An 18,000-nucleotide genomic window follows, 5' to 3' on the forward strand; every position below is an offset into this window, starting at 1 on the left:
CTGAAATGTAGTGGAGTACAAGTAAAAGTACAGAACATTGGACATACTCAAGTAAAGTAAAAATACCTCAAAATGTTTAAGTACAGAACTTGAGTAAATGTACTTAGTTACTTTACACCACTGGCTGTGAGGGTACTGAGAGGTCCCTATTGTGGCGCTTTGGTCGCACACCAGTGGAATAAGTGAAAGTAAACAAAGAACTGGAGCAGTCATGTCTGTCAGCGAGCATTGCAAGTTCATTGGCTGGTTGAATCTGGAGGACACGAGAGCCCGCCCCTATAGGACCGCGTGGCTCTCTGGGGGGTGTCGCTCTAAACGACTGACACTGGCGGGCGCGCACTGGGCCGAGGATAAGTTAATGAACACTAAGACCCCAAAAATCCCAGGGAAAGTCATGTCCCCACGTATTGTAACAGCTGTTTCTCTGTTTTTATGTAATTACCCTGGGCAGCGGTTACAAATAGGATGTTCACAAAGGTTGGGAAGGTTCAGGACAGTGCTGTTATACTGTTGACAGCCAGAAACCCATGTATATATAGTCCATGACTAGATGCTGTGTGTGGATGTGTGCATCACAGATTTTAGGTAAGTGGGAATATAGTGTGCACGCACGCGCATGCACGCGCACACGTGCACTCACTCACGCACACACGCAGACACGCACAAAGATAGCATAGTCTCCAATTCATAGTACAGTATTAATATGCCAGTTAAACCACTTTCAACCTGGCATTGCTTTTTGTTCATGCCATTCTTCTCAACTTTGTATTTTTGTTTGCTTGTTTAAAAAAAACATTTTCAAAAATAGTGAAAATAACAGATCTACATTCTCACTTGTAGATATGCCATTTTAGTTTTTTTAAGCCTTTTTAAAAGCCTTTTTTTTCAATATGGGGGGCCATAGCCCCCCCCCCAAAGAGACTATGGCTATCTGGGGGTCCTTGGCATGGGAACATTTGGGAACCCCTGTATTACTGCATGGCGTGTAGTTCAGGCTATTTTCGCTACTTTTGTGAGGCATTACAAAATACAAAATATAAAAAAAAAAAAAACATAACAAGTTGAAATATGGAGATAAAAGGTTTCTTGCCCCGACAGTGACGATATTCTTGCCCGATTAGTGATTTGGTTAGAAGGTCTGCTCTAAGAAGGCAACATGGGCAGAGGGATTAGTGTGGGAGTTTATCTGTTTTAGGCAGTGGCTGTGCGGTGTGCACACACCACCCCCCCTTGTGAGACTGGGTGGGTCATGATCAGAGGACAGATGTGTGTGTGTGTGTGTGTGGGGGGGGGGCTCATGTTTCATCCCTCTGCATGTGTGCGTGTGTCACAGGAGACTTTGTCACCAGCTATCAGCCTGCCACCGCCGCGTATTGTTATTCCGACGTACGCGCCTGTAAGCATTTCTCTTGTCACTGCAACATCGTCCCCGCATAACAAAGCAGGCGCACACACACACACACACACACACACACACACACACACACACACACACAAACATGTCATCCCCATATAATACAAAACAGAGACACTTTCCCTTGGAGATGAGAGCAGAGCATAGGGGAAAAAAGAAAATTGCGCCTCGCGTGTTCAATCATTTTAATCTTGTTCTACAATGTTATCTGTTTAATAAAACACTGGGAAACAAGCGTATGTGCTTGTTTTGTTTTTTTAACGCTAATGTTCCGCCTATTAATTTATTATTTTTGGTGTAATTGAGGTACACCACTAGAAAAAGCTGAGAGTAGTTCTCAACCTTTTCTGAACCAAGGACCCACTTGAACATCTTGAAAGTGTTCGCCTCTGCATTGGGAAATGAGTCCTGGTGTAGTGAATGACATAATAACATAATAACATTTGGTACTGTATATATTGCTATAATAATGTGTGGTTGTCACAAAATCCACACATGGACATTTCTCATGGCACATTTTTTGGCATTGGTTCTCAAAGTGGGGTCCGGCGGGCGCCCACAGGGGTCCTTGGGGGTCCATTTTCAGATGGGGGGGTCCATGGACAAATGCATATCAATGTGTGGGTCCTTGACGTTTGAGAGCCACTGAGTTTAAGGACCGCTGCTCCACACTGTCTCTGGGCACGGAGCCAGGTATCTATATATATAGTTTTTTTTCTATCATCTGTAGTTTGCCTTTGACTGGCAAACCTCCCAGCCTGTGCCTATCTGAGCCTGTCTGGGCTGGCTGCTCCACATTAGGGATTCTCATCGTGGCAATGTGCAATGTGCTAAAGCTTTTGACACATCAGCTATAGCCCCACCATGATATATCGCAGCCGTCGGAGGCAGAAACCTCCTATCTCCATATTCCAACTTTTTATGTGGTTTTTCATAAATTCCTCTTCTGCTTCGTTCACGCAACTGTGTCGCACGAAAGTAGCGAAAATAGCTGATCTACAAGCTCACTAAAGCCTACTATTTCAGCTATTTTTTAAAACCTTTTCAAAGTGAAAGTTGTGTATTTATTTTCTATCCCACGATTTTGTAACCCTTTTTTGAGTGATCCTGGGCACTGCACTCCCCCCACCAGCCTAGGGAGCCCAGGGCCGAGCTCATGCCTCCTTCAAGGATGTGAAAGTTGTTAATATTGAACTTAGTTGTTAATCAGGAACTTGTGGCTATATAATATCTGCATTAGATCCATTGGAACACAGGTTCTTTTCCCATTTTTTTTTGATAAGTAACAGTTTTTGACAGTCATGATAGACTATTGTAATTGTTACTAATCTTTTCCCTTGTATTTTACAAACACCATTTGCATCCACAATGAATACGACTGACACGGCGGATTTAACCCCTTAAGACCTGGAACGCATCTGTGTCGCTTTAGATTTCTTCGGGACATTCAAAAATAGCAGATATACAAGCTCATAGCGCGGCACCGAGTGCCGCGCTATGAGCTTGTAGATCTGCTATTTTTGAAAAATCTGAAAAAAAAAATGTTTTTGGATTTTTTTTCAAAAATGTTAGAAAACATTTTTAAGAATCGCCTCAGGGTCTTAATGGGTTAAAAAAATGAGCGATGAACGCCATTACCTCGCGAGGGCAATTAGCCTCCGCAGGCCCGGGCCCTGTGTGTCTAATTCTGCCGTCTGCCAGATGCACTGCACGCACGCGTCGGTTCCCCCTGGACCCTCTTTTTTTTCCTCCCCGAGTTGATGACAGGACGTTACCGGTGCCCATATTCCCGTTAGATTTATCTGGCCTGTGAGAGAGGGCTGGCAGGCAGCAGGGCTCAGTCGGCGCCCCGGCAGTAAAAAGGCCCTTTTTTTTTTACGCGCTGCGCCGTTCGATTGGGAGCCCCCCCCTCGTAACTCAGGCAGTCTATCAAGTCAATGGGACGAGCGTGTTTGAGCGCTGATTTAGGAGTGTAATTAGACCTGTTAATTGTTTTCATTACTCAGGGCCGGGGGGGGGGGGGGAGGGGGGCTCTGAAAGAGAGCATGCACGGGATACAGGCCGATCAGGGAGCGAAGGGGGGGTGGGCGGGAGTCCGCTACATATCGTCGCTGTTGGGTTGGAAACCTCCTATGTCCAAAGCTGTTACTTTCCCAGGAAATGGAAACGGAAATGTTCGGAAATAGGGGAAAATAGAAGATCTACAAGCTCACAATGTGCCGCGACGCGACCCATTGTGAGCTTGTAGATCGGGCTATTTTCAGCTACTTTTGCACGCCGGCCTCGTGTGGCGAGGATGGGCGTTAGATGCCGAAAAAACTATAAACGGTTGACATTTGGAGATGCAAGGTTTCTAAGCCGACAGCAACCATATGAGAGGTGTAAGATAACACCCCCCCCCCCCTCCCCCCATCCATCCCCCTTCCGTGTAGAAAGGGTATCCCCCGCCCTAAGATGCCGCGGTGTAAGCTATAGCCCCCACCACGCCACGACCTGTGAGTGACCTTGGAGGTCTTTGGCTCACAGCCACGGCGCCCGAGCAGAGCTGTGTGCCGTGGTTTCTGTTAATTAATGATCTCCGGCGTCGAGCCCCCCCCCCCCGCTCCGCACGCGTCGTGCAGAGAAGTGGAAGCTGTCCTCCTCGGTACTAAGAAAAAGCATTAGCCGCACGCCGACTTCCAACGGCTGAAACTCCGTACAGGGCCCTTTGCGTGCCGCCCCCTCTTACTCTTTAAATATTATTTACTGGGTCACATCTGAGCGGAATCTCATTTACAAGCTGACAGTATATAGTAGCGGCGGTATTCGGTTCTGCGACGCTGCGAAGGGGAAAATATGCTCGGTGGCGTTTGTTTATCTGCTGCGGCGGCGGTTGCTTGCAAGCCGCCCCGAAAATGCATTTTCAAATGATGAATAAGAGAAATGATCTGTGGTGAATAAATGGCGTCTAATGCTCGGTTTCGGGGTCACAGTGCTCCGGTAAGAGAGAGTGGTTTATTGCGTTTGAATTCAGTGTAGTCGCGCTTGGAAGAGGCAATTCAAGGCCGATGATCTGTCCCCCCCCCTCCCCTGTCCTGCTCCACACACACACACACACACACACACACACATACCCAGGAAAATAGAAAATAATGTTCCTAGCCGGTGACCAGTCACTCCACTATGCGATGCAGTTCCTGCCGTAAGCGCTTTTTCTGTCACACCGAATGTTGGAGAATCTTGTACAGTAGCTCTGGCAAGCTGTTTTCCGGTATTAGTCAAGTGAAAAATGCCTGCGCTGTGCTGTTTTTTGTGTGATTGAGCAGACATTTGGAAGAAATGCGAGGGGGAAAAAGAAAAAGAGGGGAGTTGAAAGAAGCCCTGTATAGTGCCGCGGCGCGAGAGGAGCTTTTCAAGTGAAGCGTGTAGCAGTTTATTGTGACGAGACACACGTCAAACACTCGCGGGGCCTTGGCGTGGCGTGAATGGCGGTGCGCGGCCGCTGACATTATTTCACTCGGGCCCGGGTCGATGAATGGTGTCGTGAGGTATTACGCCGTAATGCGGGCCAAGGTCTGTGCACGGGCCAAGCACTTAACGGGCACTTTAGTGCCCATCATCTCGTGCCAGTGGTGGTATTTCACGCTCCGCCGCCTGTCCTTAGCCCTTTAGAGTAATGAGCGCACGGCTCGTGGCACTTATCTGTAAGTGACGTTTTTATTGGGGCAAATTAGTCTCGAATGCTTACTGTCTTTGGCCAGGGGAGTGCGGCCCCTTTTCTTTGACACCCCCGCCCGCCCCCTTTCTCCATACCCCCCCCCCCCCTCCAGTGCACCGTGTGAGGTTTCCTCATCTTCTTGTGATTAAGATGTTTTTCTCCCCCCTGTCCACCGTGTGCACCGTTGGAGTAACTACATAGCATCCTTTATTTAAGAAACACTTCTATGTCGAGGCAAAGACATGTTGATTCTGTCCACTTCCAGCGAGTTCCTTTGAGATGGTTTGTCTTTCTTCTAGCAGTCGTGTGTGCGCGTGCGTGCATGCGTGTGTGTGTGTGTGTGCTCGCTTAGATCTCTTTGTCAGTGAGCTCTTTTTGCCTTCTAACACAACTTTGTAAAAAGTAATCTCCATAGCGGCTCGCGCGACTCAAAAGAAATCTCTTTGCAGCCTCACAATCAAACTTCCTTTACTTCTTCTTCTTCTGTGCTGCACTTTGACTGTATGGAGCCTAGACATTATGGAAGGCCAGTTACACTATAGCCTTAATCTGAGAGATTCTTTTGAGGAATCCTTGATCACTCCTTAACAACTCTCTCTTTTATTTTAGCGAAACATCACATAGCTATGATCTGTCAGAGTCCTTGCTTGCTTCACGCTGTGCACGGCGATGGACGGAAATTTGCAGTTGAGGTTAAGAAGAATATTGTAATTTGATGACCCCTGCATAATGGCATAAAGCCTATAATTACTGACAGGCCAAGGATGGACATGCGGTTAACGGCGTCGGTGAACATCAAAACGTGCAAACAGGCGAACAGTCGAACCCCTCCACGCCATCTAATCTAAGTCAACGACACGACGGGCTCCAGAAATAGCCCCTGATTGGGCCCCTGAATAATTCAATGTCATTTTTCTTTTTTCTTGTTTCTCTCTCCCTCCCTCCCGCCTCCAAAAGAACTAGGGGAGCGATTGATGAGAGAGGATGAATATTTAATGGCTTAGAGAGTCTCTTGGACAAGCCGAGGCCCCGGGAACGACGAGCATGAGAGAAATCAAACAGTGTGGAAAATAAAATGAAAAAAAAAAAAAAATGAAAAAGGGGGGAACATTGGAAAAGGAGGTTGAATGCTCGGCGAGGAGGACTCCACTGCAAACATGTGAGTTCAGAAGCAAAGGAGGAGAGCAAACGTGTCTCTGGCAGGCGCCTGCACAGCAGGAGTTGCATCTCTCTCGCTCGGTCTCAGTGAAAGTATCCAGAGAACTTTCCTACTTACTGTATGAACCATAGCGTGCCTATTGTGGGTATGATAATAGGCAAACATTCAGCGAATATGGACCTACATTTGGCAAAGATATTTGGTGTAGATGGGGAAAAAAGGAGAGGGGCCAATTATATAGACCCCTGGGGAACCCTGGTCAGTGAAGTACTGTATATATAGGGTTAAAGACATAGCTACTTAATCCCTATGTTCAGTACAGTACTTCGTTCACACATCAAAATGTGTCACAATGAGTTGCGTTTTGCCACGTTTTGAGCTTTGTAGATCAGCTATATTCGGCGAGCGTTCTCCTACGCTATTTTCCACCAAATGTTGGCCTATTTTCCAGAATGTTCGACGAAGGTTCACCCGTGACATGTCCCAGAACAGGGACACAATGGTTCATGTTCATTTTCCTCTCGTGTCATTCTCTGCGGGACATGTTAGGGCCCAGCAGAGCGAAATAGCAGCCATGTATGATCAGTTATGTTCTTTGAGTTCCTTTTTCCCCCTCCCATCTTGGTGGATTTCATCTTCCATCTTTTGCTCGAAAAACACGGAACGTTCCCTTTCTTGAAATTGTAATGCGTCTTTAGCAGCGTTCCAACTAAATCATTTCATTTTGCTGGCAGCGCTTTCAATAAAGCAATGTTGTGTTCCTTCATCATCCTCCACCCACACTGCAGACAGGGGGGGGGGGTAAATGGTGTGTGGTTTGGGAAAAGGTGAAGTGGGTGAAGCAGTGTTGGAAAAAAAGTATTTAAAAAAAATATATATAATATAAACATACTCTGTTACAAGTAAAATCCGGAATTCCATTTTTTTTTTAAAAGTTATGCAGAATGTCCCTTTTCACAGGTTTCAAATGTATACACATATTTTGAAAATACAACACAACAATGCAATATCGTCGGGTGGAAACCTTGTTTGTCCAAAAGTTCTTTTTTTATTATTTTTAAAGGAAGTGAAAATAGCCGATTTACAAGCTCACAGCGCGTCGCACTGTGAGCGTGTAGATCGGCTATTTTCAATACTTTAGTGAGACACTCTTGTATGATCAAGTAGGGCATTAATTTACAAAAGAAAAAAATTGAAATGCGGAGATACAAGGTTTCTGCCTGACAGCAATGATATAACAAGATAATAATAAAATAACACTGGATGTAATGAAGTAAACAATTAAAAAAAAAAAAAATCAGGAAAACAAACTTGAAAAGTGAGTTCCTCTGAGCACGTCTCTGCCAGTGCGGGTTGCCTACCCTGGGCCTGCATACTTTGGAAGTCAGTTATAGCTAATTGGAATGGAATATGGAAAATCTGACAGATGAGCGGTATCTTGATCACATGACTCCAGAGATAATGTATACCTATTTGCATGACCATTGGAAAAAAATTGTAGTATAGTAGCAAAACGTGTGTTTTGAAGAAAACGCATGTGTGAGTTAGAGGTTAACCACTTGAACCCTAGCGTGCCCTATTCATGGCCCTGACTTAGTAGGTAAACATTAAGGTGAAAGCAGCAGATGTACAAAAGCTCATTAGGTGTGGTGGGGCAAAAAGAAGGGTCCTTGTGTACAGACCCCTGGGGGACCCCGGTCAATGAAGTAGTACTGACCAAGGTCCATGACCCATGGTCCAAGAGTTATAGGCCAAACCATGAAGTGGCCTCTTATAGCACCACCATGAGGCCGATTTGAAAGATTCTTCTTTGTCCTGCTGGGAGTGTTGCGTGCAAAGTTTCATGCCGATCGGTCCAGAAATTATAGCTGCTCACATGGCGGACACACACGGATGGACAGGGGCAAAAAAATATAGTCAGAGGCTATTAGATGAGATGGAAATAAAGTTAAAGTACAGGTGGAACGGCAGGTATGATAAATCTCTTAAGGCAGGTGTGAATATATGATATCTGTAGCATCAGTGTCAAATGTTTAACGAAATATAAGGCATGATACAGTGTAAGTCTCCATCATATTCATACTGTACTGTAAATTCTCTGTAAAAAGGCCTTATTTTTTCCGTCCTTCTCTTTCTTCAAAGCGGAACAGCCAGAGACGGAAAAGGTCACCGTCGTGCCGAAGTGCAGTGGCGAAATAATTGCTTTTCGCTCACATTATACATTATACGTTCTTATTGTAATGAAATCTGGGCAGCGGGCTCACAGTGAATGACAGATTACGGCAGGGTTCAGTGTGGAATGGCCGGTAATGCTTTGGTAATGTGCGAAGGTTTAGGACACACCGCATGGCCCGATCATGTGGCAGGAATCCAAGTCACCCCGTTTTCAATTTCTCTTTGTGTCTTTTGTCTTAACCCATTAAAACCGGGAAAACCGGGTCATTTTATACATTTCTTTGGCTATTCAAAAAATAGCAGATATACAAGCTCATAGCGCGGCACCGAGTGCCGCGCTATGAGCTTGTAGATCTGCTATTTTTTTTTAAATCGTGAAAATGTGTGCAAATCTTTGGATATGTATTTTTTCAAGCGAACATTTTTAACTCTTTTTACAACTTCTGGGGGTCCCTGGAACAAAGATATTTGAAAGATCTATTGGAAAGATCTTTGAATATATATATTTTTTCAAAGCGAAGATTTTTAACTCAAATCTTTGCTTCTGGGGATTCTACAAATGTCTTCTAAATCCTAACAGTTTTTTTTTTTACTTTTTTTAAAAGTTATAATATCAGTGGTTCTCAAACTATTGTCATGTCATTAACCCCCAGAATGATATGTATTTGGCCGCCAAAATATTTTGTTCCAGGGACCCCCCAGAAGCAAATATTGGAGTTAAAATATATATATATATTTACCATTTACCATTTATATATATATATTAAAAGAGTTGCACACATTTTCACGATAAAAAAAATAAATAGCAGATAAATAGTAAATAGCAGATATACAAGCTCATAGCGCGGCACTGAGTGCCGCGCTATGAGCTTGTATATCTGCTATTTTTGAATAGCCCAAAGAAATAAAAAAATGACACAGATGCTTCCCTGGTCTTAATGGGTTAAGGGTGGGCGTAGTGCTGTGTCTATGTATGCATGTGGTCTTTGAGTTGGCACGATCTAACGTGTGTGTGTTTGTGTCTCTTAGTATTGTGTGTGTGTGTGTGTGTGTGTGTGTGTGTGTGTGTGTGTGTGTGTGTGCTTGCCTGTAGGACGTCACACAGCACTGTCTTGGCTGCACACAGATCTATGAAACCCAACTGTGTTAATCACGGTTTTATGTGGGAGAAACATCAAATATCGCTCTACTTTAGCCTGCAGCACCTGCTGGGCCACACACACGCGCGCGCGCGCGCGAGCGTTTGTGTTACTATACATGCGAGGACATCAACATTATTTACAGTTCTTTGCCATTTTTAACCCTCAAACTAAATCCAAAAACAGCTGATCTACAAGCTCACAACACGTCGCACTGCGACACGTTGTGAGCTTGTAGATCTGCTATTTTCGGTGCATGACACCGGCTCTCAGTTAAGTATAAAATCAGGCATAACTCCAACCCCAACCCCTAAAAACCCTAACCTCTAAATGTCTAATGAATCTAAGCCTATATACATGTAGCCCCAAAGTGAATCTTCTCCTAATTGAATGACTAACTAAACTAAAACAACCGTTTCTCCTCTTATGAGGACCAGGAAAATTGTCCCCACAATGTCAAATAATACTTGTGGGTATACCTTTGGCCCTCACAAGTACAGTAATACACACACACACACACACGCACACGCACACGCACACATGCGCGCGCGCACACACACGCACACACACACACGCAATCCCTCAAGGACACCTTCAGTCTAACCCTCTCATTTACAGGACTAGCCATCAGCACACTCCACATCACTAACCCGTTCAATCCGTGTACTATCTGTGTCATTTTTGCTATTTTTTAGCAACAGTATAACCATTGTTTATACTTTGACTATTCAAATATAGCAGATCTACAAGCTCGTAGCGCGGTACCGAGTACCACGCTACGAGCTTGTAGATCTGCTATTTTTGAAAAATCGTGAAAATGTGTGCAAATCTTTCAATATAACATATATTTTAAAGCGAGCATTTGTAAAATATTTTGTTCCAGGGACCTGCAGAAGCAAAGATTTGCGCACATTTTTGAAAATAGCAGATCTACAAGCTCGTAGCGCGGCACTCGGTGCCGCGCTACGAGCTTGTAGATCTGCGATTTTTGAATAGCCCCAGTGATGTTGCTAGGTTTTCAATGTAATGGGTCCTGGGATGCAAGGGTGGTCTTTTAGATGGGTCCCAGGGACATTTTATGGGTCCCCAATTACACGTCCCCCCCCCAATCGTTTTCTTTGATCTCCAATCTCCATATCTTCTATGCGTGTGTGACTGTGTACATTATATCCTGATGCAGTGGATCTCAACCTTTTCAGGCAGCGACCCCCCAAAATAATCATATTTTAACTGGGGACCCCCCACCCTGAGGAATTAGGAGTTGAGGCACTTCATTTAGTTTGATTCAGTTCCACAGATACATATTGTGAAAATAGCAGATCTAGATCAGTGCGACCCGTTCCTGCTTTTCAAGACCGATACCGATATATATACATATATTAAAAAATCATAAATATATTTTTTCAAATGTATATGATTCTGTAGTATTAGCACACCTTATGGTAAGAAATACTAGTAGTGGGCAACAGGTGGATTTAACATACCTTTGACCAATAGAATACATTTAATCATAGAACCTTTTAATCATTATTATTATTTTATTTTGTATTATTTATGAATGTAGAATTTATTTTTACTATTTATTGTGTAGACTGAAAACACTGGCTTACAGTGGAAGTATTGGCAAATAAAGAAATAGGAATTCAAGAAATAATGAAGACAAATACTGACAATGCCTATGAACATTGGCTTGCAGTTATTGCACATAGTCAACATGCAATAATACTATTAGGCTTGTCATTGAGAAAGGAAAATAAAGTTGTCTTTTTGAGGAGAAGTGGAACCTTATAAGTCACTTTAAGTTTAGCATGAGGGAGAGGGTCTACCCTCTTCAGGGAATTAATTGTTATGATATCTCTAAGCTACAGAAAACATCCAGTTGCCTATTAAACATACACAAGACACAGACGATAGACAACCGGTTACTTACAGCTGCCATTAATTAGTGCTTTTGTTTGCCTTTGTGGTCAAATCAGGGTCAAATGCATAGGATCAACAAGCCATCGTTAACCTGCTAATGTTACACAGCTGATTGGCAACATGCGTTAATCCACCACTCACTCTGATCTCCAAGCAAGTGGGAGAACACTCTAAAATCGGGGATTTTACTGTGTGTGTGTAGCGTAGACTAACAGCGAGGGGCTGTGCTGCTGCTTCTGCCACACAACGCCGTTTAACCGAGTTATACTTCTCCAGTACAACGGTGTCTAACCGGAGAGTTATACTTCTCCACCAACGGTGCCTAACCGAGAGAGTCCATGTAGATCACAGCTGACAAATATTATATATTATCGGAGCTAATCGGAGCTGCGTCCCATGGACGCACTAGAGTTGTCATGAATGCGTCCTTTCGCAATATGGTGCGTCAGCGACGCAGGACGCAGGCCTACGAGCATCTCTGAGCCCAAAGAAATCTAAAATGACAGAGATTGCGTTCCCGGTTTTAACGGGCTAAGCTATCCACTGCATTTGACCCCATGGGAAGCATGACTCATTGCTGGATGGTACATTTATATAGTGCCAGAGCGCTTTACAATGAGCATTACAATCACTCATAAACATTCACACACACACCGACGGGCGGAGGAAACCACGCATGGCTCTAAAATGCTCATCAGGAGTGAGTTAGAGGTTAACCACTTGAGCCCTAGCGTCCCTATTGATGGCCATGACTTAGTAGGTAAACATTTGGGTGAAAACGGCAGATCTACAAGCTCACAACATGACGCGTTGTGAGCTTGTACTGCAATTCGCTCTGGATACAGAGCGTCTGCTAAATGCCTAAATTGTATATAGCAGGGGTCTTCAACGGGGGGTCCGGGACCTCTAGGGGGTCCTCAGAGTTACTACATTTCACTCCTATTTAGAGTCATTTTAGGTGGAATGTACTGTACATGAGAACAGACTTAATATAGGCTATGATTCACTCTTTACAAATGCAGTCTGTGCTGCGTGCGGTCAGCGTTGCCAGATTCTGTGAGAGAAACAAGCAACCAGGTCTTGGAAAAGCAGCCCAAAAGAAGCGACTGTGGGCCACATGAGTACTTTAACATGTACATCGGCTATTTGAAACATAGCAGATCTACAAGCTCACAACGCGTCGCGATGCGGCGCGTTGTGAGCTTGTAGATCGGCTATTTTCAAATACAATCTTGCGGGAAAATTATAATAAGCAGATCTGGCAACCCCTGCATGCGGTTGCAACGATCTTCAGTAAAGGAATGGTTTTAACAGTCGTGCTGATGTATTCGCTGGCGCTGTAGGCTGCTTTTATGGACCTGAACTTCCCTCCGGGGATCAATAAAAGCTTATCTCATGTTCTCTGTTGTCTCTTCAACATACGGCAGATAATTATTATGTTGAAGTATAATAAAGCAATATGTATGCACCATACGGAGGTTCAGCATTCTGCATATTATTAATAGAAAGGAGTCAAGTCAATGTTATTTCTATAGTGGAAATCTTGATAAAAGTCATCTCATGACACTTTACATATAGAGCAGGTCAAGAACATACTCTTTATTTACAGAGACCCAACACAAAGAAGGGAAAACCCCTTCTTTTACATGAATATACCTCAAACAGAACCTTGAAAGAGAGAGTTGGAGAGACACCGTCGTTGTGTGAATGCATGTGTGAATGAATGGGTGAATATAATACACATTGCTTTGGATAAAGGCGCCATATAAATGCACCATTTTCCATTTAGAGAGAGAAATGCACAGCAACAACAATAGCAATGACTATGACAAAGGTCTGAAGCCATAATCCATGAAAATCGTCAATCAACAGCCAGGGTGTCCATTGTCACGATCCATGGAAGCCTGCAAGACAAGAAAGCACAGCTTTTAATGGTTGATAATGGTTTCAAGTATTTCAATCAACCATTATCCTTGTAAAACGCCCCGTGATTTCATGCCTGCCGCTATTCATTTGTTTTTAATTGTCTTTTTTTTTTACGAGGTACATTTTGTGAATGAAAATTCTTTATGGTCTAAAACCACTGCAAATTTTCTCTGCAACATTCTAATGCTTAAACATGCATCACGGATGCATCGTGTTGTGAGCTTGTAGATCTGATATTTTAGGCACCTATTTTTTTTTTACACCGTTGTATGATGAAGTATCAATCGGGCTTGAAACACGTTCGTCTAGAGAATAAACTTACAGACTTCCGGTGATTAGTAGTTTTCTTGCCTACCTACTGTATGTTGAATGGACTTATTGTAAGTCACTTTGGATAAAAGCGTCTGCTAAATGAACGTAATGTGATGTTAATTCAGAATGCTGGCACGCCTTGAATCCTTTAGAATCAGAATCGATTTTCTTGTGAAACTGGTTTACAGAAAAGAAGTGGGTGAAATTAGTTTTTGCGTAAGCTCCATAATTTTCATTGTTTTCCAGAAGGGGAGAAGATGATAAAGGAGGGAAGGGGGGCTGTCAGGGAGTAAGAAATCAAACATTAGATCAAGACATCTACATATATACACATAAGACCGGCAGATTAAGTACTGTACATGAGGTTAAGCATATTAAGGTGCAAAAGTGGTAACACACTGGTAGGCTTTAGGCTAAACGTTATGTGGAACAGTACTCTGTGTGTCAGCATACAGTAGATCTTGAGTCGGTACCAAGGATGACAAAATGACAAATATAACAATGGGACAGACATTGTTAAAAGAGGTACAAAAATGACTCTCGCAAATATGTCTGGCGTCAGAGCACTCCTGGCTGTTGTTGATTCCTCATCGTCCTCGGGGAACCCTGGCGGGCAAATTCAGCACCTTGCCCAGACAGCCCTGGTTAGAGCAGGGGACCTGTGTTAGTGTGTTCGGCCTTTTTTCCCCTCGTTCTCTGAGCTCACCACAATGCACCAGAACCCAGCAGAACTTAATCCAACTCCCCCCCCCCCCCCCCCCCCCCCGCCCTAAAGCAAACTTCTCCTCTTTAAATAAATGTGTCCTTTATGCTAATTACTGTCAGGGCGGGAGAGAGAGATGGGCGAGAGAATTAAAAGAGATAGAGAGAGTTCTCTAATGATGAAAGCCTTTAATTTTCTTTTATCCCTCAATCCTGTCTTTCTCTGTTTACCTGTTAGGCTGCTAATCCCCGCCCCCCTGTATTTCTACACTCCACTTCCTTCCCTCTCCTCTCTTTGCGTGCATTCTCTCCTCTCCTCTCCTCTCCTCTCCTCTCCTCTCCTCTCCTCTTCTCTTCTCTCCCGTTTTTGTTTTTTTTTGCTGATCACAGCTTTCACAATTAGACAAACTCTTGTGGTAGCACTACGTGCACACTGGGGGATCCATAGTAATTATGCTTGGAGGGCATTTCCTCTCCGACGCCTGTGAGGACAGTGACGGAAGTGCCTCGCACACACACACACACACACACACACACACACACTCACACTCACACTCACACTCACACTCACACTCACACACACAGTGGTGGAAAAAGTACTCAAATGTTTTACTTAAGTAAAAGTATCAATACTGCAATGTCGAAGTACTCTGTTGCAAGTAAAAGTCCGGAATCAAAAATGTACTTGAGTAAAAGTACAAAAGTATTGGTATCAAAATGTACTTAAAGTACCAAAAGTAAAAGTACTAAGATGTTTGAAAATAGCAGATCTACAAGCTCACAACGCGTCACATTTAGCTTAGGTATAAAATAGGGCTAAAGTGGTTAATGTATGTTTTATAATATCATAATTTACATCTGAGAAGTAACTAGTAACTAAAGTTTTCAAATAATTGTAGTGGAGTAAAAGTACAATATTTGCCTCTGAGATGTAGTGGAGTAGAAGTAAAAGTATTGGAAATTGGAAATACTCAAATAAAGTACAAATAACTCAAAATTGTACTTAAGTAAATATACTTAGTTACTTTCCACCACTGCACACACACACTCCACAGACAGTCCACTGCAGTCCCCTGGAGATGATTGTTGGGTGCCCTCGCCATTCTCTACACAGCCTGTATGTTGTTTCCCAGCGATGGCAGAGAGAGAGCACGTTGTGGGGGGAAGAGAGAGAGTAGGGGGGAGAGAGAGAGAGAGAGAGAGAGAGAGAGAGAGAGAGAGAGAGAGAGAGAGAGAGAGAGAGAGAGAGAGAGAGAGAGAGAGAGAGAGAGAGAGAGAGAGAGAGAGAGAGAGAGAGAGAGAGAGAGAGAGAGAGAGAGAGAGAGAGAGAGAGAGAGAGAGAGAGAGAGAGAGAGAGGTAGATGCAGTCTGTATGCCCATTCACTTCCTGTGTCTTCCCTCAGTTGCATACTAACTAACTGGAGTAGGAGTGTGTTTGTGCTGGAAGTTTGTATTGAGCTCGGAGATTGGGGCCGTCGGGCCGAGCTATCTGGAGCAGTGGTTACTCAAAAGTGGGGTTCCGGGGATCCCCAGGGGTCCTTGAGGGGGTTCCGATTGATTCCGATGTGTTCATATACAGTAGCATCGCGATCATTTTAAACCACCACCAACCCTATACATCAGTAATTTGAAACTGGTCGATCTACAAGCTCAAAACGCGATTCAGTGCAACACGTTTTGAGCTTATACAAGATGTTGGAATATTTTGACGAATCAAAATGGGAGTCAGTAGGACAAGGACAAGTAACTCTCGCACTTTCACATTGTGAAATCTTATTTTTCTTTTTTTGTTTTGTTTTTACAACTTGCTTTTGTACCGGAAGTCAATGAAGGTTGGATTGGGCTGATACCCAAAGCCACGCCGTTACTTATATTATCATTGTTCCCCCCGATCTGTGTCTGAACCAGGAAATAGCACGTTAGGCTCTGCATTAACATCCCAGCCTCCCAAATGTTTGGTTCCATAGGTCAGGAACCTGTACTGTTTCTGTAGCGTGAGATGGCTTGATATGCAAGTACATCCCCATGGACATGATGCTATAGTGTGTTACAGGGACACTGCCCCCAATGCTGAGTGCCAAGCAGGGAGGCTGCATCGGGTGCCATTTTTATAGTCTTTGGTAGGATCGAACCTCAACCTCCCAATCTCAGGGCGGACACTCTAAGCCAGGGGTCTTCAACAGGGGGTCCGGGACCCCAAGGGGGTCCTCAGAGTTACTACAGGGGGGCCACCAAATCTTTGCGTGATATGATTGTTTTTTTTTTACATGAACTACTTGAGCCCTAGCATCCCTTTTCTGAGGGGCACTTTAGCCGAAAATAGCAGATCTACAAGCTCACAACGCCTCGCAGCGCGATGCGTTGGGCAAAGAGGTTTAGGTGTAGAGGGAAAAAAGAGCAGACCACGTAGAAAAAATAAGTTGAATCTGTGACACAATTTGATACAATATGTAGTGGGGGTCCCTGCTTCATCTCTCTCTCAGCTAGGGGGGTCCTTGGCCTAAAAAAACGCTGAAGACCCCTGCTCTTAAAACAAGGCCACCAAGCTGGTGTGCTGAAGCCATCTAGTCGTGAAAAAAAAGCAGGCAAACTGAAGTGAGCCATCCACTTTCACCCATCTCCAACTGTATGTTGAGAGCTGACTGGCGTCTGCACTCTCCATCTGCTCTCCATTCAGGGGAGCAAACCAACCGGGGGAAAATAAATAATTCTATGGTCCACTTCACATGTTGAGCATAAGGGGTTTTGCTTTTTAGATATAGTTTGCAAATGGTGCAGCATCAGGTCAGCAATGCATGACACCATTGCCTTCAACCCATTTGGACATGAGGCCGACTCAGCAAGCTATATACGCTTTGATTATTTTGATTTATATTAGGACAAATTTGCGTGACTGTTTTTTTTACCGATTTTGAAAGAAACCAGTGTTACACATCCTTTAATGCAGGGGTCTTGTACGTTTTGAGGCCAAGGACCCCTTGGCTGAGAGAGAGATGAAGCCGGGACCCCCGTTATATTTTTTATAAAATATATTTTTTTCATAGATTTCATTGGCAGCTTCATAGACTTGTTTGACAGCACTGTCATCAGTGTTGGATTCAAATGTGTCTTTCCAGACATTTAACCACTTAAACCGTCGATACTAAGTAAACTTGACCTTTCACTCGGTTCTCGGTCTGCTCTTTTTTTTCCCCTCTACACCAAACCTCTTTGCCGAAAATAGCGCACTTGTAGATCTGCTATTTTCGGCTAAAGTCCTCCTCAGAATGGGGATGCTTGGTCGAAGTGGTTAATGTAAAAACAATCACACAATGATTTGGCGGACCACCTGTAGTAACTCTGAGGACCCCCTAGGGGTCCCGGACCTCCTGTTGAAGATGTCTGCTTTAACCCATTAAGACCTGGAACTGTGTCATTTTTTGATTTGAGCTAAAAAGCATTATTTTACACTTTGGCTATTCAAAAATAGCAGATATACAAGCTCGTAGCGCGGCACCGAGTGCCGCGCTACGAGCTTGTAGATCTGCTATTTTTGAAAAATCGTGAAAATGTGTGC

At 43.9% G+C, this 18,000-nt stretch overlaps 2 protein-coding genes across 2 annotated transcripts in view; one reads left to right on the top strand and one right to left on the bottom strand.

Moving 5' to 3' along the window:
• Positions 1-18,000, top strand: part of LOC311040606 (receptor tyrosine-protein kinase erbB-4-like) — a gene marked incomplete at its 3' end in the record, with an annotated part of 466,936 nt that overhangs the window by 84,004 nt on the left and 364,932 nt on the right. The window lies entirely within an intron of this gene.
• Positions 1-18,000, bottom strand: part of LOC311041008 (uncharacterized protein) — a gene marked incomplete at both ends in the record, with an annotated part of 84,107 nt that overhangs the window by 26,186 nt on the left and 39,921 nt on the right. The gene's annotated exons all lie outside the window — the stretch shown is intronic.

The sequence above is a fragment of the Gymnoscopelus microlampas genome (genome assembly GCF_963454915.1).
Source record: "Gymnoscopelus microlampas genome assembly, chromosome: 24".
Classification (NCBI taxonomy): Eukaryota; Metazoa; Chordata; class Actinopteri; order Myctophiformes; family Myctophidae; genus Gymnoscopelus; species Gymnoscopelus microlampas.